Here is a 12,557-nt window from a genome sequence, read left to right as displayed (position 1 = left end):
CATGTGAAGTTTTTTGGTGTCTGCTGAAAGAACTGGGGCTTGCCAAGATACACCTCTGGAGTTACCCTGACACTGTTACCTAATGTCCCTCCAAACTCATTGTTCTTTTTCCTTCGCTAGTGTCAGACTCACACTGTGATTGGTAATATGTCACGTGTATCCAGGCCTTTGCTTTTTGTGTTTCCTTCCATAACCCCTGAATCTAAGAATTGTTAATGCCGGTTTGAAAATGAGAAAGCAGTTTCACAGACGCTGGGTTACCTGCGAAGGTCGTTCAATTAGTAACCAGTTTCGTCAAGACCGCCAGTTTCCTGGCTCCAAGTTCCCATTGTACCTTTCACCTGGCTCCCCGTCAAAAAAAGGATGTCAACTACTGAACTAGATTAGGTAAAGAAAAAGGTAGTTTCTCCTTCCCAGCAGGCCTGGTGGTAGCCCTTTCCCAACCCAGTCCCTGTCCCAAGGGTCAACCCCCGCCCCCATCCTCCCTGCTGCCATCTGTCCAGGTTCTCCCTCCCACTCCTCCAGTGAAATAAAGCCCTCTACCAGGCAAAAAAAAAAAAAAGTCTTTTAGCAGAATTTGATTTTCAAGGAGAGTTTTCGTTTTTTTTAATAAGTTCCTTTTCTACAGAGAAATCAAAATGAATCATATGCCAGTTTAGAGTGCCAATGTAGTTATCTTTATCTCAAATTGCAAAATTGGAAGGATCTTATTTTCTACAGCCAAAATATTTGAAATGGCAATTTATGTCCCTAAACCACACAGTTCAGTGTTTATGGGATACTACGTGATCTGAGCCAAGATGAAGTAAGCGGAAGCACATGGTGACCAGCAAAGCAGTAGGGGCTCAATATATTTTTGTTGAATTATTAATCCCAGAGCAGTGATGATTGTCAGTCCCTGTTTATCAGTCATCTGGAACTAGGAAGGGAGGGTTCTCCCATACCATTTCTGCCAACTCGAACCCTCTTAGGCGAGAAGAGACAGATTGTTTTCAAATTCCTGACGTTGCAAAGCTTTGAAATCCGTGTCAGGAGTCGATCCAGCCCGCAGACGCTGAGAAATGCTCCATTCACATGGATAGACCCTGTAGCCAGATTTGCTCTATATCGTCTTGCTTCCCAGAAATGTGAAGCGGGACAAAGAGAGCAGCAAAGAAAGCTAAAAACTACAGAGGGAGAGGAAAACATCTACTGAAAAGCAACACAGAGAAACTAAGCAGTTCTTGTTTCCAGGCCCCCTCCTGAGGCCCACTCCCCCTTCTGCCCTCAGGCTGCAGAGGAGGCCTTGGCCAGCTTCCAAAGAATTCCCACCACCCCCCCCTTTTTTTTTTTGCCTTAGAGTATATCTCTGTAAATTGCTACCATAGGAAACTTGACTAAGCCAAAACCTTGTTTAAAAAAATTAAAGTCTGAAATGGAAAAACAAAAAACAACAACAACAAAAAATCCCATTGGCTGAAAAAAAAAAAAAAGAGAGTATATACCTGGAACATTTTGAGAAATATATGAAGAAAACCAGAGAACTTTAAAGACATAAACAATGACCTAAGTAAATGAAAAGTCAACATGTTCCTGATGAGAAGATTTGATATTCTAATGATGTCAATTTAATGCAATTTCCATCAAAATCCCGATGTGGAGATTTTGGAACTTAACAAGTTGATTCTGAAATTCCTCTGGAAGACTCACATGAGCACAGCCAGAACATTTTGAGGGTAAAAAAAGAGTAGGAGGCACTAATAGGGTCCTTGCCCCAGCAGTAGCAAAATGTCCTGTAAAGAAAGCAGCAGTAACGGCAGCAGCATGAAACTGACAAAGAGGTAGACAAAAATGGTTAGATCAGTAGAGCACAATACCGAAATAAGCATGATTATGTGGATTTTTTTTTTTGCTATACGTGATAAATTGACTTAATGATAAAAATAATGAGTTGTTCAGTCGTTTGAGGACAATGAGCTGTCCTAAAATAGGAAATACTCAGCTGCACCTTCCAGGCATAGGACTAAAACCTCCCAAAGTTAATTGTGTGAGGAGAGCAGTGAATTGAAAGCAGCTGCCACTGGTAGCACTCATGACACCTTTAATTTCCCTGGGGTAGCCTCTACAAAATGTTTGTGATCAAAGGCGTTAAGGAAAGGCAAGCCGGTTACCAGCTTAGGCGGCAGGGATGCAGCTCTGGAAGGGAGGAAAGAGTCCTCATACGAGGATGACAGAGTCCGAGGCGCCCGGGTGGCTCAGTCGGTTGAGTATCCGACTCTTGATTTCACCTCAGGTTGTGATCTCGGGGTTGAGATCCAGCCCCTCCTCGGGCTCCACGCTAGGCTTGGAGGGAGTCTGCTTGAAATTGTCTCTCTCCTTCTGCTCCCTCCTCCCCTACTGGTGCTCTTTCTCTCCTTCTCCCTTTCTGCTTCTCCCTCTCCCTCTGCCTGCTGCTCCCCCTGCTTGTGCTCTCTTTCTCTCTGCCAAATAAATAAACAAAAAATCTTCAAAAAAAGAGACAAAGTCAGCCACCAAGAGAATACAGACCTCAGAGTCCTGTCCCGCTTGTTTCTGATGCCTTCGGAGCATGCAGACCCCTAGACCATTGTCCACAGGGGAACAGAAATAACAACTCATTGTTAGGACAGGAGCCATCATCTTAGATCTGGACCTCACTTCTGTGGTGCCCCAGCCTCCTGCAGCAGATCCGATGATGGAGACCTAAGGATTCCTCCAAAATGAAAAGTTCACACCTGAAATTGAGTTGTAGGGAGAGTGAAATTGGATGATCTACTTGTTTCGTTAACTAGGTATCTTCATGGAGTGGGGGGATGGGGGGGATGGGGCAAGTGGAAAAGAACGAAGAGGTGTGAATATCACCTGCAAAAACAGAGTTGTGTTAAGGAGTCTGCCCTTGAGCGGCATCCTCATGCCTGGTACAGACAGCACCAGGACCCAGTAGTCAAAGGCAGCAATCTCACTATGTAAGTTTCCACACATTGATTCTCTTGGCTCTGCTACCAGACCTAGCCGCAAAAGACTGCCCAGGAATTGGCCCGCTTACCAGAATCAAACATATGGAACAAATCAGCAGCATTACAGGAGGTCTAGCATGAGAACGCTGCGTTAGACCGTGACCAAGCGAGCCCATCAGAGCCTGGTTCCAGGAGAGACTGAACACAAGGCACACGAAGGGAAAGCCAGAAGGCAAAGCCAGAAGGCAGAAGCCAAACTCAGCTCAGGATGAGAGAAGCCAGGACCTGAGAATGGCTGCCTGAGAAGGCAGCAACAAAATAACAGTATCGCAGTGACCCAGCAACAGCTCAGAAAGCCCAGCCTGGGGAATTTCGCAGTTCTGCAGAAAACGAACTGAGGGAGTCCCTGAGTGGCATTGTAGTAAACCCAAGGTGGCCTGAGAGTGCCTTTAAGTCTTTTCATTGTCTCTCCTGGAAACCGCTGGGATCATATGAGAAGGTTTCAGAAGTGTTGCAAGGAAGATGGGAACCTTGAGGTTAAAGGAAGAGATGAACCAAAAGCTATGCCCCTCATTCAAGCCGCTTGGCAAAGTGCAGAAGCTGGCTGGGGAAAGAGGAAGGGAGGCAGCTGAGAGAAGAGAGGAAAGCAGGCAGGATCCCAGAGAGGAAGAAAACATTCGTTTCAGGCATAACCCCCCAGAAGCCCTGTGGGCAAAATTGGGTACATATGTGACACGTGTCCTCCATCCCAATTCTTGCTGCACACAGGGTTGGAGAGGGGAGGGCCACAGTCCCCAGCAGGGGAGGCAGCTCCAAGTGCATTAGCCTAAGACCTGCGGTGGGGGACGAGGAAAACCAAGAAAAGTGAGATCAAAGGGCTTCGGGTGTCCAGGACCTGGGGAAGGAGAAAGGCAGTGACTGCTTTGCAATCTCAGAGCCTGGGTGGAACGTCAAAGAGTGAGAGCAGCCTTTCCTTCTCTCATTTGTTCCACAAATATTGACTAAGCCCTGACTGTGTCCCAGATCCTGTGCGGGATTCCCAGTAAATAAAGGAGACAACAGTATGGCTCTTGTTCTCCAGAAGCTGGCAGTGAGGTGGAAGGACAGACACCAACAACCACATTTCAACATTGTGTTCACTTCCTATTGTTGCTGTAACAAATTACACCCAACTTAGTTGCTTAAAACAGCCCACATTTGTTATCTTAGAGTTCTCAAGGTCAGCAGTCCAAAATGGATCTCACTGGGCTAGAATAACGGTGTGGGCGGGTCTGCTTTCTTTTTTGCAGATTCTAGGCCAGAAATCTGTTTCTTGTCTTTTCCAGCTTAAAGGGGCTGCCCACTTCCTTGGCCCCCTTCTATCTTCACCGCCAGTGGTGGCCGGTTGGGTTTTTCATCACATCAGTCCCTCTGACACTAACTCTTCTTCCTCCCTCTTCCACATTTAAAGACCCTTGTGATTATGTTGGATAATCCAGGACAATCTCCATATTGTAAGGTCGAGCTGTTTGGCAACTGTAACCGCATCTGGATTCTTAATTCTCCCTTGGTATCTAGCATAACATTCACACAGCTTCCAGGGATTAGGACACTGACCTCCTGGAGGAAGGGACGAGGCCATTATTCTGCCTACCATCGACATTGGTATTATGGTGGAGAGAGGCCTATGGGAGATGGTTCCAGTCCCAGATTACAGACGGAATACAAGCTGCAGCCTTTCCTTCCCATCCCAGCTGGTTAGAAATGAAAACATACAAAAGATAGAAAAATAAGTAATATAGGAGCACCTGGCTGGCTCATTCAGTAGAGCATAGGACTCTTGATCTCAAGGTGGTAAATTCGAGCCCTACATTGGGTGTGGAGATTACTTAAAAATAAAATCTTTAAAAAAAAAAGTAATATAAATTCATAATCACCCTGGACAACAAGGAGAGCCTTTGGTGGAGCATAAACCATGAGAATTCCGAAAGCTAGTTGGCAGGTAGGAACTGGTCAGAGAAGAAAACCACAGCCCAAAATGTGCAGAGCTATAGGCTGACCACCACAGGAGTTGAAAACAGCACCGAAATCACTCCAGGCTCAAAGAGGGTGGATCCTGGGGGCTTTGGGGCTCAGAAGTTACTGACAAGGCACTGATGACTCAGGATGTCACGACAGGCACCACCAAGCATGTTAACCACGCCACACACTCCCCCTTCTAGTCTCCTGGGGCTGAGAAACTCCAGCAAGATTACCTGCCTCCGGGTGAGAGCAGTGGTTAGGAGATCATTAGGTGGAAGGAAGGACAGCAGTGGTCTTGATGGCTGATGAAACCGAGGAGGAAAGGGAAGCACCGTTTGCAGAAGAGGAGCAGCCAAAATACCCCCCATCGTGATATGCCCCCTGCCAGCTATTGACAACATAGCACCATCGCACCAGGACGTGGTCCCATCCCCCTTTTGTTAAGGAGCGTGGACATGGAGAGCACAAACGGTCGGTCGGGAAATCTCAGATAAAAGCTGAGCTTCTAAGGAGCAATTACCAAACATAAGAAGAAAATCAACATCTTGAAAGAGCTATCAAATCCAGCGTTGAGAAGAACTTTTGCCCAGTGAAATAGCTCATAGAGCAAGAACAAGACTTCAGAATAATTATAACATTCTTGGAGGCAAAGGATAACACATGCATTTAAAAAAAAACAAAACTGAAAAACTGAACATGCTTACAAAATAACAGAAACCCCTCAATAGAACAACCCAAATGGACACTGTTTTTATATCACACAGTACAAGGCAAAATGTGAACATGATTATTCATGTACTCATTTCGTATTCAAAATATGAAAAATTGAGCGTGATTATGAAACAGCAAAAACCCTCCAACGGAACAACCAAAATGAGCAATATGGTTTTTTTTTTAAAGAGTTTATTTATTTATTTGACAGACAGAGATCACAAGTAGGCAGAGAGGCGGGCAGAGAGCGGGGGGGGGGGGGGGGGAAGCAGGCTCCCCGCTGAGCAGAGAGCCCCATGTGGCGCCCCGAGCAATATGTTTTTGTATCTCACAGCACAGGACAAAATACAAACATGATTGTTCATTATGTATTTCGTGTTGAAAATAGGAAAACGTGAGCATGATTATGAGACAACAAAAACCCCTCAACAGAGCAACCAAAATGGGCAATATGTTTTTGTATCACAAAGTACAAGACAAAATAAGGAAAATATTTATTGAAAGGAAAATCTAAGATATATGGAGGACCAATTTAAAACTTTCAATATCAGCTAATAAGAGTTCTGAAGTAGGGGCACCTGGGTGGCTCAGTGGGTTAAGCCTCTGCCTTAAGGCTCAGGTCATGATTTCAAGGTCCTGGGATTGAGCCCCTTATCAGGCTCTCTGCTCAGCAGGGAGCCTGCTTCCCCTTCTCTCTCTCTGCCTGCCTTTCTGCCTACTTGTGATCTCTCTCTGTCAAAAAAATAAAATCTTAAAAAGAAAAAAGGGGCTCTGAAGTAGATGGGTGGCTGGGTGGCTTAGTTGGTTAAGTGTCTGCCTTCAGCTCAGGTCATGATCCTAAGGTCCTGGGATCTAGCACCATGTTGGGAGCCCCATGTTGGCCTCCATGCTCAGTGGAGACTCTGCTTCTCCCTCTCCCTCTGCTCCTTCCCCTCACTCTCTCTTCCTCTCAAATACATAAATAAAATCTTTAAGAGCTCTGAAGTAGAAAATACAATATGAGAGGAAGTTGTTTTTTTTTTAATTTAATTTTTTTAATCAATTAACTCAAGTATAGTGTAGTATTAGTTTCAGAGGTAGAGTTCAGTGATTCCTCAGTTTTATATAACACCCGGTACTCATTACATCACATGCCCATCACCCAATTACCCCAATCCCTCATTCCCCTCCTCTCCATCAACCCTCAGTTTGTTTCCCTTGTTTTTTTTTTTGTTTAGATTTTATTTATTTGTTTGACAGAGTGCGCAAGAAGGGGGAGTGGCAGGCAGAGGGAGAGGGAGAAGCAAACTCCAGCTCAGCAGAGTCCAACTTGGGGCTCATTCCAGGACCCTGGGATCATGAAATGAGCTGAAGGCAGATGCTTAAATGACTGTGCCACCCGGGAGCTGCTCTCAGTTTGTTTCCTATACTTCAGAGTCTCTTACTGTTTCTCTCCCTCTCTGATGTCTTCTTGTTTTATTTTTCCCTCCCTTTCCCTACGATCCTCTATTTCTTAAATTCCATATATGAGTGAAATCATATGATAATTGTCTTTCTCTGACTGACTTACTTTGCTTAGCACAAACCCTCTAGTTCCACCCACGTCATTGCAAATGGCAAGATTTCATTTTTGATGGCTGAGTAGTATTCCATTGTATATACACACAACATCTTCTTTATCCATTCATCTGTTGATGGACATCTGGGCTCTTTCCACAGTTTGGCTATTGTGGACATTGATGCTATAAACATTGGGGTGCAGGTGCCCCTTCAGATCACTACATTTGTATCTTTGGGGTAAATACCCAGTAGTGCAATTGTTGGGTCATAGGGTAGCTCTGTTTCCAACTTTTTGAGGAACCTCCATATTGTTTTCCAGAGTAACTGCACCAACTTGCATTTCTACCAACAATGTAAGAGGATTCCCCTTTCTTCATATCCTCTCCAACATTTGTTGTTTCCTGACTTGTTAATTTTAGCCATTCTGACTGGTGTGAGGTGGTATCTCATGTGGTTTTGATTTGTATTTCCCTGATGCCAAGTGACATTGAGTGTTTTTTCATGCATCTGTTGACCATTTGTACGTCTTCTTTGGAGAAATGTCTTCCGCCCATTTCTTTACTAGATTATTTGTTCTTTGGGTGTTGAGTTTGACAAATTCTTTATAGATTTTTGGATACTAGCCATTTATCTGATAAGAGATTTGCAAATATTTTCTCCCATTCTGTTGGTTGCCTTTTGGTTTTGTCGACTGTTTCCTTTGTTGTGCAAAGCTTTTTATCCTGATGAAGTCCTAATAGTTAATTTTTGCCTTCGTGTCCCTTGCCTTTGGAGACATGTCTAACAAGAAGTTGCTGTGGCCAAGATCACAGAGGTTGCTGCCTATGCTCTCCTCTAGGATTTTGATGGATTCCTGTCTCACATTTAGGTCTTCCATCCATTTTAAGTCTATTTTTGTGTGTGTGTAAGAAAATGGTCCAGTTTCATTCTTCTGCATGTGGCGGTCCAATCATCTCAACACCGTTTGTTGAAGAGACTGTTTTTTTCCCATTGGATATTCTTTCCTGCTTTGTCAAAGATAAATTGACCATAGAGTTGAGGATTCATTTCTGGTTTCTCTGTTCTGTTACACTGATCTGTGTGTCTGTTTTTGTGCTAGTACCATACTGTCTTGATCACAGCTTTGTAATAGAGCTTGAAGTCCAGAATTGTGATGCCACCAGCTTTGGATTTCTTTTTCAACCTTCTTTTGCCTATTTGGGGTCTTTATGGTTCCATACAAATTTTAGGATTATTTGACAGCTCTGTGAAAATGTCGATGGTATGTTGCTAGGGATTGTATTGAATGTATAGACTGCTCTGGGCAGCATAGACATTTTAACAATATTTGTTCTTCCAATCCAGGAGCATGGAATGTTTTTCCATTTCTTTGTGTCTTCTCCAATTTCTTTCATAAGTGTTCTGTAGTTTTCAGAGTACAGATCCTTTACATGTTTGGTTAGGTTTATTCCCAGGTACCTTACAGTTTTGGGTGCAATTGGAAATAGGATCGATTCCTTAATTGCTCTTTTTTCTGTCTCATTATTAGTGTACAGAAATGCAACTGATTCTATATCCTGCCATTTTTCTGAATTCCTATGAGTTCTAGCAATACTGGGGTGGAGTCTCTTGGGTTTTCCACATAGAGTATCGTGTCATCTTCAAAGAGTGAGAGTTCGACTTTTTCTTTGCTGATTTGGATGCCTTTTATTTCTTTTCGTTGTCTGATTTCTGAGGCTAGGACTTCTAATACTATGTTGAACAGCATTGGTGATAGTGGACATCCCTGTCCCGTTCCTGAACTTAGGGGAGAAGTTCTCAGTTTTTCCCCATTGAGAATGATATTTGCTGTGAGCTTTTTGTATATGGCTTTTATGATATTGAGGTATGTTCCCTCTATCTCTACACTGTGGAGAGTTGTAATCAAGAAAGGATGCTGTACTATGTCAACTGCTTTTTCTGCTTCTATTGAGAAGACCATACAGTTTTTGTCCGTTCTTTATTAATGTAGTGTATCACATTGATTGAGTTGTAGATGTTGAACCACTCTTGCAGCCCAGGAATAAATCCCCACCTGGTCGTGGTGAATAATCTTCTTCAAGTACTGTTGGATCCTACTGGCTAGCATCTTGATGAGAATTTTTGCATCTGTGTTCATCAGGGATATGGGTCTGTAATTGTGAGAGGAAGTTTTACTCAAATAAATAAAAGAGGGAAATGTCCCAGGAAGAAAAAAACATGAACCCATCAAATGCCAATCAGGATCCTTTTATAAAACCAACATGCAGATCTATTGTGACACAGTGGTAAATGCCAGGAATGAAGGAAACCCTGGCACTTTCCAGTGGAGGTGGGGGGAGATGAACTACAAATTTATGACCATTGTATTGACAGGAAGTCTCTCATTGAAAAGCAGAGGCAAGAAAAAAAAGGGGGAGAATTTTTAAAGTTTAGAGCAAAAATCTCTCTCTTTTTTTTTAATGAAAAGTGGCTTTTATTTTTTATTTTTTAATATATTTTTAAGGAGGCTCTATGCCCAATGTGGGGCTCAAACTCACAACCCCAAGATCAAGAGTTGCATGCTCTACCAACTAAACTCACCAGATGCCCCAAGAGGAAAAATCTCTTTGAATCTAGAATTACGTACACAGCCCAAACATGATTCAAGCATGAAAATAAAAAGACTTGGGGTGCCTGGGTGGCTCAGTGGGTTAAAGCCTCTGCCATCGGCTCAGGTCATGATCCCAGGGTCCTGGGATCAAGCCCCGCATCGGGCTGTCTGCTCCACAGGGAGCCTGCTTCCTCTTCTCTCTCTCTCTGCCTGCCTCTCTGCCTGCTTGTGATCTCTGTCTGTCAAATAAATAAATAAAATCTTAAAAAAAAAAAAGAAGAAGAAGAAGAGAAAAGAAAAGAAAAAAAAAAGAAAAGAAAAAGACTTTTTCAGTTGGGACTGGACTCCGGAAGTTTAACATTTAGAGACTCACTGTGAAGTAAATATAAAGGAGGGTAGATCAGCACTAAGAGAAAAATGAATCTGAGAGGAAGAAGTGAGGAAGCTAACAGCAATGGTAAGCAAAGATCTTAGCAAATTCATTCAAACTAAAAAGTAGGAAGAAATAGGCACACAGACCCACACAGGAGGGAGGGAGTTAAAAAAAAGAAATAAACGATAAGATTGGAGGAGTTGGCTAGAGAGGGCTGGAGGGTAAGAGAGGAAGTCTATAGGGCCAAGCCCCCCCCCCCCACCAACACGCAAGATTTGCAGAATTTTTTTTTCTTAAGTAGGCTTCACATCCAAAGTGGAACTTGAAAGCAAGACCCTGAAATCAAGAGTCGCATGTTCTACTGACTGAGCCAGCCAGGGGCCCCAGAATTTATAGAATTTATAGAGTGTAAAGACCTGGGGCCCCTGGGGGGCTTAGTTGGTCAAGCGTCAGACTCTTGATCTCAGCTCAAGTCTTGATTTCAGTGTTGTGAGTTCGAGCCCCACACTGGGCTCCACACTGGGCATGGAGTCTACTTAAAAAAAAAAAAAAAAAGTGAAGACTAAAAACAAGAAACCTGAAAACAACCAAAGTGATGATGTATCAAGAAATAAATTGGCCTTGGCAGGATTAGTTAAAAATGAAATGAAAGGCAAATCTTCCAAATGTGACAGGCCTACAGTTACAGTCTTTAAAAGCGCATGCACACCACCGCAAAGGTTGCCTGCTCTTAGAGATATATTCCCTTGGCTGAGGTGCTGACCACCACATCACTGACTGTAAGAGTCTACGCAAGCGAACACGAGTGCAGAGGATCACATGTAATTCAACCTTCAACTGGAAAAATTGTGAGTGACCTTTTCAAAGAGACAAGGGAACATGGGACTGTCCCTCTGAATGAAGCCACAAGAGCTTTGAGTGATGACAAATTAAAGTCATTTGAATGTAGAGGGGACAGAGTGGGGCATTCCTTTCATAGGCAGTCTCAATACATCTATGGAGAAAATCAGCCACAAGAAGTTCAGATTTTGCCTACAACAGTTTCAGCAACAACTTGCGTTTAGATGATGAGGAGTCGAAACCATACAATGACCCAACAAATGCTGAATTTCTGGAATCTGTTAAGAGAAGGGTGACTCTGCATGTATGCCTGAAATCCAGCAACTTATATTAGAAATCTTTTAACATGACATTACTGGTGGCAGAATATTTCAAAAAAGAGACTCCCCTCGAACTTCAGTGACTGACTTGTGGTGGCCAAGTGAATTTGGATATGGAGGATCATCAAGGTCAAGCATACCGAAAACCTAGAATAAGGCTCAGGGCTTTTAATGGAGAAAGACAAAAACTTGGAAGCCTTACCCCTGAAAGAGCACACCTTCCTCCCCAGAAGTCGAGGAGAAGTCACTACTTAACATAGCTGTGCTTATTCATGATTCAGGGGCAACAATAAAAATTCAAACCCGGGACGCCTAGCTGCCTCCATCAGTAGACAATGCGACTCTTGATTTCAGGGTCATGAGTTTGAGCCTTACGTCGGGCACAGAGATCACTTAAAAAATGTTTTCAAACCCTGTTAGTCAAAGACAGTCATTTGATACAAAGATTCAATAGTGTTGAATCCCCAGGTTCCTGGATGTTGGGGACTTTTTTGTACAGTCTTGTCCCGAATTTGCGACTTAAAAGACTTTATTCTTGTGACTTCATTTCCAGAGAGCTAATGAAAAGCCTACCACAAGAAGCAGATATTCTTAATACAGATGATCCTGGAACATCGTGAGGGTTAGGGGTGCTGACCCTTCCCCCCACAGTTGAAAATCTATGTATAACTTTGACTTTCCCTAAACTTAACTACTAATAACGTATTGTTGACCAGAGCCTTAATGATAACATAAAGTTGATGATCATGTATTTTTTATGCTATATGTAGTATATACTGTATTATTTTTCATAAATCTGAAGAAAAAAAATTGTTGATAAGAAAATCATAAGGAGGAGCGCCTGGGTGGCTCAGTTATTAAGCGTCTGCCTTTGGCTCAGGTCATGATCCCAGGGTCCTAGTATCGAGTCCCACATCGGGCGGTGGGGGGGTCCCTGCTCAGCAGGAAGCCTGCTTCTCTTTCTCCCACTCCCCCTGTTTGTGTTCCCTCTCTCATTCTGTCTCTCTGTGTCAAATAAATAAATAAAATCTTTTTTAAAAAAAGAAAATCATAAGGAAAAGAAAATAGATTTACAATACTGCACTGTGTTTATCAGGAAAAATCTATGTATGAATGGACTCTCATAGTTCAAACCCATGTTGTTCTAGGATCAACTATACTATAATGTTTGAGCAACTAAAATAATATTGCTCTTATCCATGAAGCAGAGGGTAGGAAGGATTATGTGC

General features: G+C 43.1%; 1 pseudogene; it reads left to right on the top strand.

Moving 5' to 3' along the window:
• Positions 1-10,717: 10,717 nt before the first annotated feature.
• On the top strand, positions 10,718-11,353 carry LOC116867680 (annotated as a pseudogene).
• The last annotated feature ends 1,204 nt before the right edge of the window (positions 11,354-12,557 follow it).

This window comes from Lontra canadensis, unplaced genomic scaffold (genome assembly GCF_010015895.1).
Source record: "Lontra canadensis isolate GAN:19392208 unplaced genomic scaffold, GSC_riverotter_1.0 scaffold13, whole genome shotgun sequence".
NCBI classification, from domain to species: Eukaryota; Metazoa; Chordata; class Mammalia; order Carnivora; family Mustelidae; genus Lontra; species Lontra canadensis.
Note: the sequence above shows the minus strand (reverse complement) of the source record. Positions and strands in the feature narration are given on the sequence as shown.